Below are 12874 nucleotides of genomic sequence, written 5' to 3' on the forward strand. Positions count from 1 at the left end.
TGGGAGCATATGCCTTGCAGACTATCCCCAGTGAGGAACTCATTTTACCCATGCCAGAGCTTTGCATCCTGGGATTCCCCTTCATGGCTAAGGCAGGGCATTAAGATACAATCCCATCAGCTACACATTACCAGAAAAAGAAACACTGATATTCCCCTTGGAGAAAAAAAGTTAGCCAGCTAGTAACTATTAAAGTAAAAGTAACTTAAAAGATAAAAACCATATTTGACTCACTTATATAAAATCACCTAGAGTCATACATGAAAGGAAAAAAGTTTGCTGAAATGACCCCAGTTCTATGGGTCTGTTGGCAAAAAAACCACATTTGCTTGCAAACAATTTTACTCTATAGTAAGTATGGGCATTTAGAGTTTGCAATAATGGTTCTGGCAGTTCTCAGTCCATGACAGATTGGACAAAGGTCTGTAAATTTGACAATACATAGTAAAAAAAAACAACCCACCCAAACACAACTGGATGAGTGCCATAATGTTGCAGTAAGGTGTGCAATGAGCCACAGCCTGCAGTGAGACAAAACTCAGAAACTGAATTTACAAATGTCTCAGGTTGCAAATGCAGGATGTGGCTGGGGGTGTGTATCCTATTGGCATCTGCTAGAAGTGACGCAGGTACCTGCTGTTAAGCAGGCCACCTGTTAAGACAATGTCGAACAGTTTTCTTTATCTCTTCCACAACCAATCTTCCTGCCGGGGGCCCTCCAGGAGATATCTTCTGTTAATGGGCCATTGAGCACCACTGCACAACTGATAAAATTACAGCATCCCATTGGGAGATGCTCTGCCCAGAGGGAGGAGCCAAGCATTCCTACCTGGATATAATCTGAGATTTGGAACACCACAGCCAGCCTTTTCCCACTGGATTCCCAGAGGAGCAGCTGTCCACTGGAAGAAGAAGACCAGGCCCATCCACAACACCACTGGATCTTCAGAGGAAAACAACACCCTTCTATAAGATCACTGCTTCAACAGAACCACATCTATCACTCCAGGAGCACTGCAGCCACCGTTTAATGGGACTGCTACCAACACTCTGACCCACAGGGTGTCAGGCCATATTCTGACTCTGTCAGTGTTGTTTTGTATTACTGTATTTTAATTTTTTCTAATGAAAACTATTATCCTTACTCCCATATTTTTGCCTGAGAGCCCCTTAATTTCAAAATTACAATATTCAGAAGGAGAGGGTTTACATTTTCCATTTCAATAGAGGCTCCTACTTTCCTTAGCAAACACCTGTCTTTTCAAACTGAGACAACAAAGTGACAAAAGACTACAGCTACAGACCTGCTGTGAGACAACACAAAACAAGCACAGACAAGAACCAGCCAGTGGAGCAGGACCCAAGCAGCAAGGCCCTAGAGCAGAGCTGCTGCTGCCAATGGGCTCCAGGCTGTGCAGCCCAGCTCGAGGCAGACACTCAGAGCAGGAAAGGGACCTGGACAAAGAACGGGACCATGAGCAGGGTCAGGGGCTTTTGCAGTCTGGGAGCTGTGGGCAGCTACACCACAGCCAGAGCAAGAGCTGGAGTCAGGGCCAGCACTGGGAGCCAAGCTTGGGCTCAGACTCTGGGGATGAGAGACAGAAATGGAAAAAGAAGAAATGAGGCTGCAGCCAGGACCAGCACCATAAGGACTGGAGGAAACAGTGCTCATGGTCCCAGGGCTGCTCCTCCAGCTCCAGCCTGGAGTGCAAGCGGGGCAGGGCAGCATGGAGCCAGGAGTGGCACCACAGAAGGGGTGGACCCAAGTCCTCTGTGTCCTCAATCAGCTCCCCCACCCCACCATGTCTCCAGGAGGGGCTGGGGGAGCAGCTGAGCCTGAAGGAAGAAGAGAAGAAACAGGCAGCTCTGCTGAAGGCCCTGGAGACACCCAAGGAGAAGCGAGCACAGAGGTTGGCCAAGAAGGAGGCCAAGGAGAGAAAGAAATGAAAGAAGATGGGCTGGGATAAGGAGTACATGGGCTACACCAACACTGACAATCCTTCCAGGGACAATAACCTGCTGGGCACATTCATCTGGAGCAAGGCCCTGGAAAAGAAAGGGATCAGCCATCTGGATGAGAAGGACCTGAAGGAGAGGATCAAGCGAATCCAGAAGTACAATCACCTGGAGCCGCAGAAGGCGAAGCAGCTGCATCTGGAGCAAGAAAAAGCCATGCAAGAGCAGGAGCTGGACATGCTGCAGTGGGAGAAAGAGGCAGAGCACTTCAAAACCTGGGAAGAGCAGGAGGACAACTTCCACTTGCAGCAGGCTGAGCTGCGGTCTAAGATCCGGATTCGGGATGGGAGGGCAAAACCCATTGATCTTCTGGCCAAGTACATCAGTGCAGAGGACAATGACCTGGCTGTGGAGATGCATGAGCCCTACACCTTCCTAGACGGCTTGACCATCTCTGACATGGAGGACCTGGTGGAGGACATCCAGTTGTACATGGAGCTGGAGCAAGGGAAGAACACGGACTTCTGGAGGGACATGATCATCATCACAGAGGACGAGATAGCCAAGCTCCGCGAGCTGGAGGCCTCTAGCAAAGGAGGACCAGGGGAGCGTCGTGATGGTGTCAATGCCTCAGTCAGCTCAGATGTTCAGGCTGTGTTTAAAGGGAAGACCTATAACCAGCTGCAACTGTACCAGGGCACTGAGAGCAATGGCCCAACCTGGACACCGGGTACTAGGAGAGCCTTCTGCAGCAGCTGAAGGCTGACATGGCTCGGGCCAGGTTACAGGAGCGGCACCAGGACACGCTACGTCAGAAGCTCTACAAGCTGAAGCAAGAGCAGGGTGTGGGGTGTGAACCACTCTTGCCCACCATCAAGCGGGAGCCAGCTTCCCTCAGCAACAGGCTGGATCCAGAGGAGAGTCTCAAGGCACAGCCAGGGCCATCCTCAGAGCCAGAGCAGGACACAGGCCAAGGGAGAGGCAGAGGCTGTGCTGATGGAGGAGGATCTGGTCCAGCAGAACCCGATGATTATGATGTTGGCAAGTACAGTCCCTGGCCACCTGGCCCCAACAAGCTGCCCTGCAATGCCCACATGCTGGAGGCTGAGGAGGACATGCACCAGCTACTGCTCCTGCACCAGCAGCTCCAGGTGACAGGCAGTGCTTCAGAGAACACCCACAACATCATCTTCCATAAGGCTAAGGAGGGCACAGGCACAGACGAGGTGCAGCTCAGCGTGGAGATGCCGCTCACAGGCCAGGCCTATCTGTGGGCTGACAAGTACCAGCCACACAAACCCTGCTTCTTCAACCGTGTGCACACAGGCTTCGAGTGGAACAAGTACAGCCAGACCCACTACAACACTGACAACCCCCCACCCAAGACCGTGCAGGGCTATAAGTTCAACATCTTCTACCTTGACCTCATTGACAAGCACTCAGTGCCCGAGTACTTCCTGGAGGCCTGCCAGGACAGCAAGGACTTCGCCATCCCACGCTTCCATGCCAGGCCACCCTATGAGGACATCACCTTCAAGATTGTCAGCAGGGAGTGGGAGTATTCTACCGCAATGGCTTCTGCTGCCAGTTTGCCAATGGCATCTTCCAGCTCTGGTTCCACTTCAGGCGGTACCAGTATGGCTGGTGAGGGGCTGCTCAGTGCCCTCAGACCCCTGCCAGGGGTGGGCAGGGGGCACCATCTCACAGCACAGCCATTGCTTCAGGCAGGGCCCCAAGGCCTCGCCCTGCACTGGGCATGTTCCTGAGGCTTCTCCCTGTCCTTGCATTTATCATGAAGGACCCTGAGACTCAGGTATAAATAAAATAAGGGTTGTTTTAGCCATGAGATCTTTAAAAAAAGGTGATTTTTAAAGTTTTTACAGTTTTGGAGGAATTCAAAACTGTTTGTGAACACCATGACACAGTTGCAATGCTGCTAGCTTTTACTGCAATAATTAAAAATTTAAGCTCATATCTATGCACATATCTACATCGCATTCAATTACAATGACTTTACCACACCCTCCTTGTAATTCTTTCAGGAAAATCATTCCGTTTTGACTTTAAGCATGCATTGTTCAAATTCTCAGTATCTTTTGTATTAATAGTATCAAAATAAGTTGAAACATTTATAGATATTAAACTATTATAGATACTTTACCTGATCTTAGCAACACTTTAATTACTTAGCAAAATTTTATTACTTTTAGGTCTAAGTACTCTTAAATTAGATTTTATCAGTTTGGTATTCTGTTGAAATTAAGTGTATTATTTTTCTGTCAAAGATCATTAATTTCAGATTTTAGTATTGTTTATTATAAATGATCCTAAATTTTGTCAAAAGTCATTTGCCTAAACGCTAAGATATGTAGTTACTCTCCTAGAGAGATAAGACAACTCTGATTAAGACAATAGGCTGCTTAATTGATCCAATTGTCTGTTTCTACAGCTATTCAATTAAAAAAATAATTTTTAGTCAGAATTTCTCAGGTTGTTACTTTTGTTCTGTAAGGAAATGAAGCTTAAGCAGCTTATTAACACATCTACACATGTGCATGGGCACACACACACAGAGCCCCTCTCACCTCCAATAGCTTTAGGACTTACTGGCTAATTTCAAACAGGTTTTATAGAGCAGCAGAAATTAACCTCAGTGCCCAGGCAGAGAGGAAAAAAACCAAAATTAACACCTGTCTGAGAGAAGAACCATCATAATTAGAGAATCAGCTCAGGGGTACAGAACAAAAACCAAAACTAAGTCCAGCTGCTGTCCCAATACATAAATCATGACTGAAGATAAACTTTAGACATGATGAGTTCCTTGTAGGCAGAGTTATTTAAGGCACTCATTCAAGGGTTTGTTTTTTTTTTTTTATTTGTAGATCCTTATACTCCTTCCAGTGGAAATGCAAATCTGTTTAGGGCACTTCAGCCTGATCATAATTATCTTTTATGGCCTCTCAGAAGGAGTTCATGGATCCTCCAAGATTGATATACTACGAGTTGTAAAATAATTCATCTCATGCAGACTTGCATCTGCAGTTTGGGGCTAGAAGTTTCAGGAACATCCAAGTAGAGAAACAGAATTTCCTAACTCTGGTTGAATTAGAAATAGTGCTTAGAAACCTCTTTAATAATATTTTAGCATTTCAAATCGTGGCTGAAACAATAAAACTGACAGCAGGAAGCAACCCTTGCTAACATCCAGCACAAGTTTTCAAAGAGACATTAAAAAATACCTGTGAAAAAGTGTGTTTGAAAGCTCTTTCCTATATCTTGACCAGACATCCCTAGTGCTCACTGTGGGATAGGTTAAAGCAAGGGCTTAGATCTTTGCAATTTATTCCCCTCATTGCTATCCGCAAAAGGTCTCACAAGACTGGGCTAAAAAAAGAGTACATATTGTGGTCCAACTCCAGAGGCACACACCTTCATACACAGGCAGCCCTAATGAGAGTTTTTATAGAAAAAGTCCAATTTTGATCCCTTATATTTTTCCTAAGCTAAAACAAGAATATACAGATTTTTTAGGCAGCATTTCAAAAGAACAGTGCAAATCATTCATCAGTAACTCTCACTTAGATTTCCTTATTGAGGCTCTTTTGAGGAGAAATATTTCAAATGAAGATGTATCTATTAGCATTCGGAGGCATCACTTATTTGATAGCAGAATTGATGCTTTGCTAATCAGCTGCTCACACGGGGATCTGAAGACAAATCCATGAGAATATGACAAGAATTAGACAAGGGACACATGGCTTGGAATGACAGAATACCCTCCTGGGCCTTCTCAGACTCTTCCAATTTGTGTAGTTTGGAAGATGCATTTTCAGCCATACTATAAAAAGATCAACCAATTGCTCACATCATTCTTTTGTTTCATTTCTCATACATAACTTCACTGGTATATTATTTTCACTGGTTTCTAACCAATGCAATTTTTGTGCCATTTTTCAAGAAGGCTGTTGAATAGCAAGAAAATTGTAATTATGCTTTCTCTTGGACAAGGCAACTGCAAAGTGTGCTTTATGACAGCACATTGACTAGTTAGCATTTTTTCATAAAAAACAAAACGTGCCTCAATCCTGAGATGTATTGACAGAGCATTGGCTCTCAGAGTCCTGAGGACACCTTGGCCTTAATGGCCTTGCCAGTCTCACCTGCCCAGATCCATGACCTCCTGTCCATGGGCCCAGCTCAGCTCCAGGGTACCAGCCCTCACTGGGACCATGTGTTGCGTGCAGCCCCATCCAAGGTCCCCAAAAAGCCCCAGGCCCATGCTGCAGATAAGGCCATTTCTGATGCTGTACTGTGCTGATAATTCTTTTACCAACACTCAAGGGAGCTCCATCTCCAGCCCAGTCTCCTGCTGTTCACAGCTGGTCAGACCTGGTCCACCATCTTACCTTGTTTAGGTCTGTCAGTGGATCCTGTCATTGTCACAGAATCGTTTAGTTTGGAAAAGGCCTCCAGGATCAATGACTCCAACCTTTGAACAATTAGACCATGGCGCTGACTGTCACATAATTTCTTGAGCACTCCAGGGATGGTGACTCCACCACATCCCAGAGAAGCCAGTTCCAATGCCTGGCAGCTCTTTCAGTGAGGAAAGTCCTCCTGATGTTCAACCTCAATCTCCCCTAGTGCAGTCTGGGGCCATGTCCTCCTGCCCTGTCACTGGTTGCCTGGGAGAAAAGGACAACCCATTGTCACCAGGTACTGCACCCCTGGGCTCTGGGGACAGCCCCTGTTGGCATCACCCCCACGTCCAGCCCCTGTTGGGCTGCTCCATCACATCAGATCAGTCAAAAACCACAAGAATTTGTGTTCTGGCTTGAATGACAAGGTCAGGTAGAACATGCAAAACATCTTTCCCCTGACCCACTTATGTGCTATGCATGGACACACATCCTGCTCAGCCACAGCCAGTGCTGTAGCAGGGAAAATGCTTCTCCTTCCAAACATGCAGGAGAGGAGGTCAGAGACTTGCTTCAAAACCCTTCCCTGCTACTTTCAAGGGTCTGCAGTCAGGAGCCAGGAAACGTTGCACAAAGAAAGGCAGGTAGGGCACAGACTATGGAAGTTCAGAGCAGAATTTCACTCCCTGACTGCTGTCACCATTATGCATAAATGTGCCAATCAACACAAGACACAAAAACAAAAGCCCCACTAGAATGTACCAGCTTCTGATACATTGGCTCCTCTTTCTCCCTCCACGCTAGAAACCCTTATTCCATCATTCCGTTATTCCAAGGGTTTCTAGAGTGGAGGGAGAAAGAGGAGCTGATGTTTCAGAATATCTGCAGATAGTCAATTATTCATATGCCCTCATGGAGAGGGAAAAGAGCAATATTTCCAGTTGAGCATCAGCACATACTGAAAGCGCTGTGAAAAACCACCAGAGGTGTGAAATAGCTGTCAGTCCATGTGAAAGGCCAAGATTAAACACCCCTCTCACCCAGCAATCTTAGTCTAAGGATAGCAATCATGAATCAGCCACTCAAAGCCCACAGAGGGCTTGTTCCAGGAAACCACCCTTAGAAAGGGCCAGGATGGTTTGGAAATGCACACAGACAAAACCACACCAACAATCTGCCCACAAGGGGATAGTAATAATCTACAGATTGTACATGCACAGGCAGATTGCTCCAAGCCTCCCAGGGTGTGGGGCTGGGAGCACATCCTCCCACCCCGACCTCTCCAAAGGAGCAAAGCCTGTTAACAGAGGAAACTGGGAGGAAGGAAACCTCCTCATACCTCCTCACAAAGGGCAAGTCCAAGAAAAGCAGTGCTCTATTTGCAGCCCTCCAAAGTCCCTGCATGCCAGATGGTCCCTTTGAGCCCCTTGGTGGGGCACAGCTTAGGCTGTGTTAAGACTCCCCAGAGCTGGGGTAAGCTCACAGCAGGAAGGAAGCAGGGGATTGTGCCAAGTGCCACCAATACAAGACCATACTGTGTGAGGTGCAGATGACCTCATTTTCTGTGGAAGATGACATTAGAAGAGAGCTGGGTGTTTTCAGGTGTGAGGTAAGGAAGGAGGAGGCTATTTCTTATGGGAAAATATAACAACTAAAACGGCAAAACAAAACAAAACAAAAAAAAAAAAACTAAACAAAAAACCACAATCCTGGGAAGTGCCCCTAGAAGGTTGTAAAGATAGAAGCCAAGCTAACAATCCTTTGTTCTTGTGGAAATACTTTCCTCTGCCCATAGCAACGGAACCAGGACCCCATATTACCATCCTAAGTTAAACATGGGCTCTTTTGGCTCTCAGGAGGCCAGGATTTAAACTTCTTTGTTTTCACAAAGCAAAAAAATACACGCTTGCAGAAATCACTCTCTTCTGATTCATTTCCTCTGGCATTGTATTGTTAGGTTGCTTTAACAAAATACTCAGTTTTCTCCTCTTCCTCCCCCTTTCCTCTCCTTCAGGGCCACGTTTTCCCCCAGCAGGGAGAAAATCTAACTTTCTAAATAAGCCATTACTGTAGCTAATAACCTAGAGGGAGAACAGCCCCCCTGTGAACCCTGAGAACGCTGTGTATTAACTCTTGTAAAGCAGACAAATGAAAGCAGGAACACATGTTATACATTAGAAGCTCATATTTTGATGGTAGGCTGCTACAGCCCAACCTTCAATTAATTTTGCTCCTGCTCCGTTGGCTTTTCACGTTCTCTGAACTTCAGCCACTAAATCTGGGTTTGCATCACTCAGGTGCCAAAGGTTTCCTTCCAGGTGGAAGGAAAGAGCTTCTGACCACACAAGCCCCGTTCTCATTCTGGCATCTTTAGTATTTCAAGAGGTAAATGGAGAGAGTCTTGGGGACAGACTGGTAAAGAGCATGGCCACATAGCATTTATTACCACAAAACCCCACTGATGTTCTGGAGCCATGCATCTGCTGAAAGGAAGCAATTGTCTGATTGCTAGGCCTGGTTTTAAGAGAGGAACCTGTATCATACCTACGTTCCTTGTTAGACTGAATTACAAACTGCTGTGGGCAAAAGAGCAGAAAAAGCAGGAGGAAAAAACTTAGCAGTAAATTTACTGCTTGGTTTCAGTTGCAACCTACTGCTTGCCAAGGAGTAAATATAGATACATGAAAATTATGTAGAACTGTTCAGACCATAGGTTTGAACTCATCACCTAAAAGTCAGCAGTAGGCTTTCACCCCAGTTCTTAAAAATGCTTTTATACCTCATAGCTCTGTCCTAGGCAGCATCTCTTGTCCTCTAGTTGAAAGGATGGCTTGTCACCACACACAGACACACACTCCAGCCTTAATATTCCATTACTTTGTAAGGAATTATCTCACAGGTCACCCATCATCTCTATACAGAGGTGCAAACCACAGTCTTCTTTTCACAATAGATTGTGGTAACATGAAGAGGAAAAAAAACCAAAAAACCCCAACCAAAACAGATGCAGGATTGAATTATAAAAACAAAAAAAAAAAAAAAAAAAGGAAGAAAAAATTGAGAGTTCTTAGATAAACTTTCACTCATGTAAAAGCATCTTTGTTTATATAACAACACCAGATATTAACACCCCAAGAATTATCTTTTAATAACAAGCACTGGTTATTTGTTTTACATAGAAAAGAAAATCTGTGTGATATTTATTGTTGCTGAAGAGTGGAAACTCGGAAACTCTACTCCAGTGAAAAGCAACACTGCTCATTATTATGTCACACAAACACATATGATGTGAATTATATGGAGTAGCTGGCTGAGGTGAACCATTGCTCTTTCCTGCTGCCTCAGAGCTTTAGCTGGGGCTGAACTGCAGGTGACAGTTCATGCTTCAGATGGAAACACTCCTCTGGAGTGAGAGCAAGCACCAGCAGGGATTCAGAGACAGCCCAAAGGCTCTGTGTAGTGTCAGAAGCTAATCCCACCTCTGCAAGGAAGGGCTGGGGGAACACAGCACTCAGCACTGAGAGGGCATGCTCAGACTTTCTGGCTGATGAGATTCCCAGAGCTCTTCAACATGTGCTGGGCAGTTACATCATGCTCATGGCTCTGCTTCCAGCAGCCTGCTTAATACATCAAGAGCTGCTGTGGGGAAAGGAGGCAGAAGAGGAGCAAACTCCTCATCAGAGTGTCCTCAGTCAATGCTGCAGCCAAGTCTGTGAGGTTTGGATCCAGAGCACCTCCCAGCATCCAGATCTAGAGCCCTAGGTGCTGCCATTAAGGAATGAGGGGCCAACAGAGGCAATAAATACATGCTAAAAACATCAAACTTCAGCTCTGACCATGGCCCTCATGCACAGAACACAATTTGCTTTCATCTCTGTCCATCTCTGCTCAGTACAAGAAGAGTGCAGCCAGCAGCACAGGACTTCAGGGAGATTGGCAAAGATCTTCCCCTCCATGCCAAGGGCAACACTTCTTGCCTGTGGCATTTTCCGCCCACACATTAATTCCCCTCACTTCATGTTTGAAAATAAAGAGGAAAAAACCCCATCATCATTCAGTAACAGCAGCAACATCAATCCACCAGGGGAAACAACAAAGGCAGGGGAACACAGGGAGGAAATGTTTATACGTGCAAAGGAGCCGCCAAGAAAACCAACCCATGAAAAGGCAGAAAGTAAACAAATCCCACCCTGCCCTGCTCACCCCCACCTCCAGCTGCAAACCAGCCAGGCCTTTGTGTCAGCCTGCTGCAGGTGCCAAAACTTTGTCCTGGCAGCCATCCAGGGGTTTTTGCTCCTCAGGACAGATGGACAGCAGGGATGGTTAAAGGAGCCATGCCCTGCTGTTTGCTTTGCCACTGCTCCACTGGGCTCGCTGCTAATGGCCACAGTCCCAGTGCACCAGGGTCTTCCTCTCAAGTAATTTTATGTCACTGAGAACCTTCCATTTCTCATGGCTCCTCTCATTCAAAAGGCTTTATCCTCCACCACAGAGAGCAAGCACCTTGGGTTTGGAGCAGCTCCCTGCAGGTAACCACATCCTTGCTGACACCCATTCCAAGGTGGGGCAGTCCCCAGCCTGACTCCCATGAATGCTTCCACTGGGAGAAGATAAAACACCTGAACAGGTCACCAGCATCAGAGTTTGTCATCTCAGAACCATATTTCTGCCTCCATGTAGAATGGTAGACTCCAGGGACAAAATACTGCCTCTGCTTTTGTATTGCATTGTGGAAATGCCAAAAGGGATGGAGAGAGAGGGGAAAGGGTCACAGAGAAGTGGAACACCTTAGGGCAACAGGCCTGTACTAGTGATGAAAGAAACCCTCTGGCCTTGCCAGAGCCTGCTCCTACCCAAGTCCACAACAGAAGGGGGGGGAAAAGAAACAACCACAAAAAAACTCCATTGAACCCAAACCCCCCCACCATTTCTCTGTGTTCCACTTTCACACACAGAGTACTGCCAAAGACCAATCCCATTTTATCTAGAAGCTTGCAACATTAGTGTTAACAATCATTTTTCCTTCAGATGTGCTGCTCCTTCACTCTGCACATCCTGGAGTCGTGTTCTCATTGTTTCTACTCCTGAAGGCACCTGGAGTCAAACCAGTCACTAATGAGCACTGGGTTTTTACCGCAGAGGATGTGAAAGAGCTCAGTGAAGGCGTCCTGTGCTCAGAAGAGCTGTACCAGTGACTTCCCAGGGCTGTTTAAAGTGACAACACAGAGGAACACTGAGACTCATCCTGCATCCACTGTCTGAAGGAAGACTCCAGGATTCTTCTGCCTGCTTCTTTATTCTATGTACTTTTAATATCCCTGTGTTTGTGCAAGGTATTAAACCCAGCAAGCACTGATCACTGCCTCTGCTGTTCCCATTCTGATCATTAAGTTAAAGTCAATGCTCCTGTTTTTGGCACTAGCACAGATCCTGTGCCTCTCAGGGAAGGATGGAGCCTTCTCAGCTCCTTTGCAATGTGCATACCAAAACAGAGCTCCTATCTGCCCATTTCTAGAAAACAACAGGTTTCCTAATCAACAAGTCCACCTCTCATCTCACCTTGTGCAATTTTAAGTTTAAGTTTGTGTTCTCAAACACAAAACAAACCACACACAAAAAAACCCCAAAAAGCCCCTAAGCAGTTACTGACATGACTCCTGCACTGTTCCCATAGAGTCTCCTAAAGTGAATGGCTACAAAAATGAAAATAAATAAAAGGAAATAGCACATAGGCTGTGCCAGAGTAAGCTTAAAAGGCAAATGAACTTATTTTAAAATTAAAAGCCTCCCCTGACACAAGATGATCCTATGGAATATTGACATTTTTTTCCCAGCAGCCTCTTGTCTGCCTACACAAGGAACCAAAGTGACAACCATCACTAGAGCATTCAAATACCTTAATATTTCAGTTTGCAACCATCCAAGACAAGGAGCAGCTCAGTTTTCAGCAGAAAACAGAGAGAGCCTAAATACAGAGCACAAGAATTCGCACCGTCCTCTGGCTAAGTCAGTCCCTGCCACGCATCCGGGCACAAGGGGAAAGCAAAGCCATCGATGGGGTTTTAAATACAGCCTGCAAAACACTCGTGTGAGGACTCGGGTCAACACAGCTTTCCACAACCTTCATTTCTTGCAGAAGTCATCAATATTCACCTACTAATGAGAACTCCTGGCCTCTCAATTGGCTTTTCCCTTCCCAGCTGTGCTATAAAGCTGTTCTTGCTTGCCCAAGGGTAAAAGGATGGAGGGAAATACTCAGGTCTCTAGAGGGCAAAGCCAGAAACCTAAACATAGAACCACTCCTTCTCCTTTTGTTGGGCTTTCATTGTCAGTGTCAAGAGTGTCTCATGGATCAGCAAGGTGACCACCAAAACACACACGGGGCTTTTTGTCCTGTGACTTTGACGCCATTCTCTTGAGTGTCTCTCTAATACAAATGCTAATTTATGCTTTGCTTGTTCTTTTTGAATTCATGCACAGGAAAGATTTCTCTTGCCAAA

The 12874-nt window shown here is 45.9% G+C and overlaps 1 pseudogene; it reads left to right on the forward strand.

Annotated features, from left to right (window-relative positions):
* The first annotated feature begins 1474 nt into the window (after positions 1–1474).
* Positions 1475–3604, forward strand: LOC131082456 (splicing factor Cactin-like; annotated as a pseudogene).
* The last annotated feature ends 9270 nt before the right edge of the window (positions 3605–12874 follow it).

This window comes from Melospiza georgiana, chromosome 4 (assembly GCF_028018845.1).
Source record: "Melospiza georgiana isolate bMelGeo1 chromosome 4, bMelGeo1.pri, whole genome shotgun sequence".
Classification (NCBI taxonomy): Eukaryota; Metazoa; Chordata; class Aves; order Passeriformes; family Passerellidae; genus Melospiza; species Melospiza georgiana.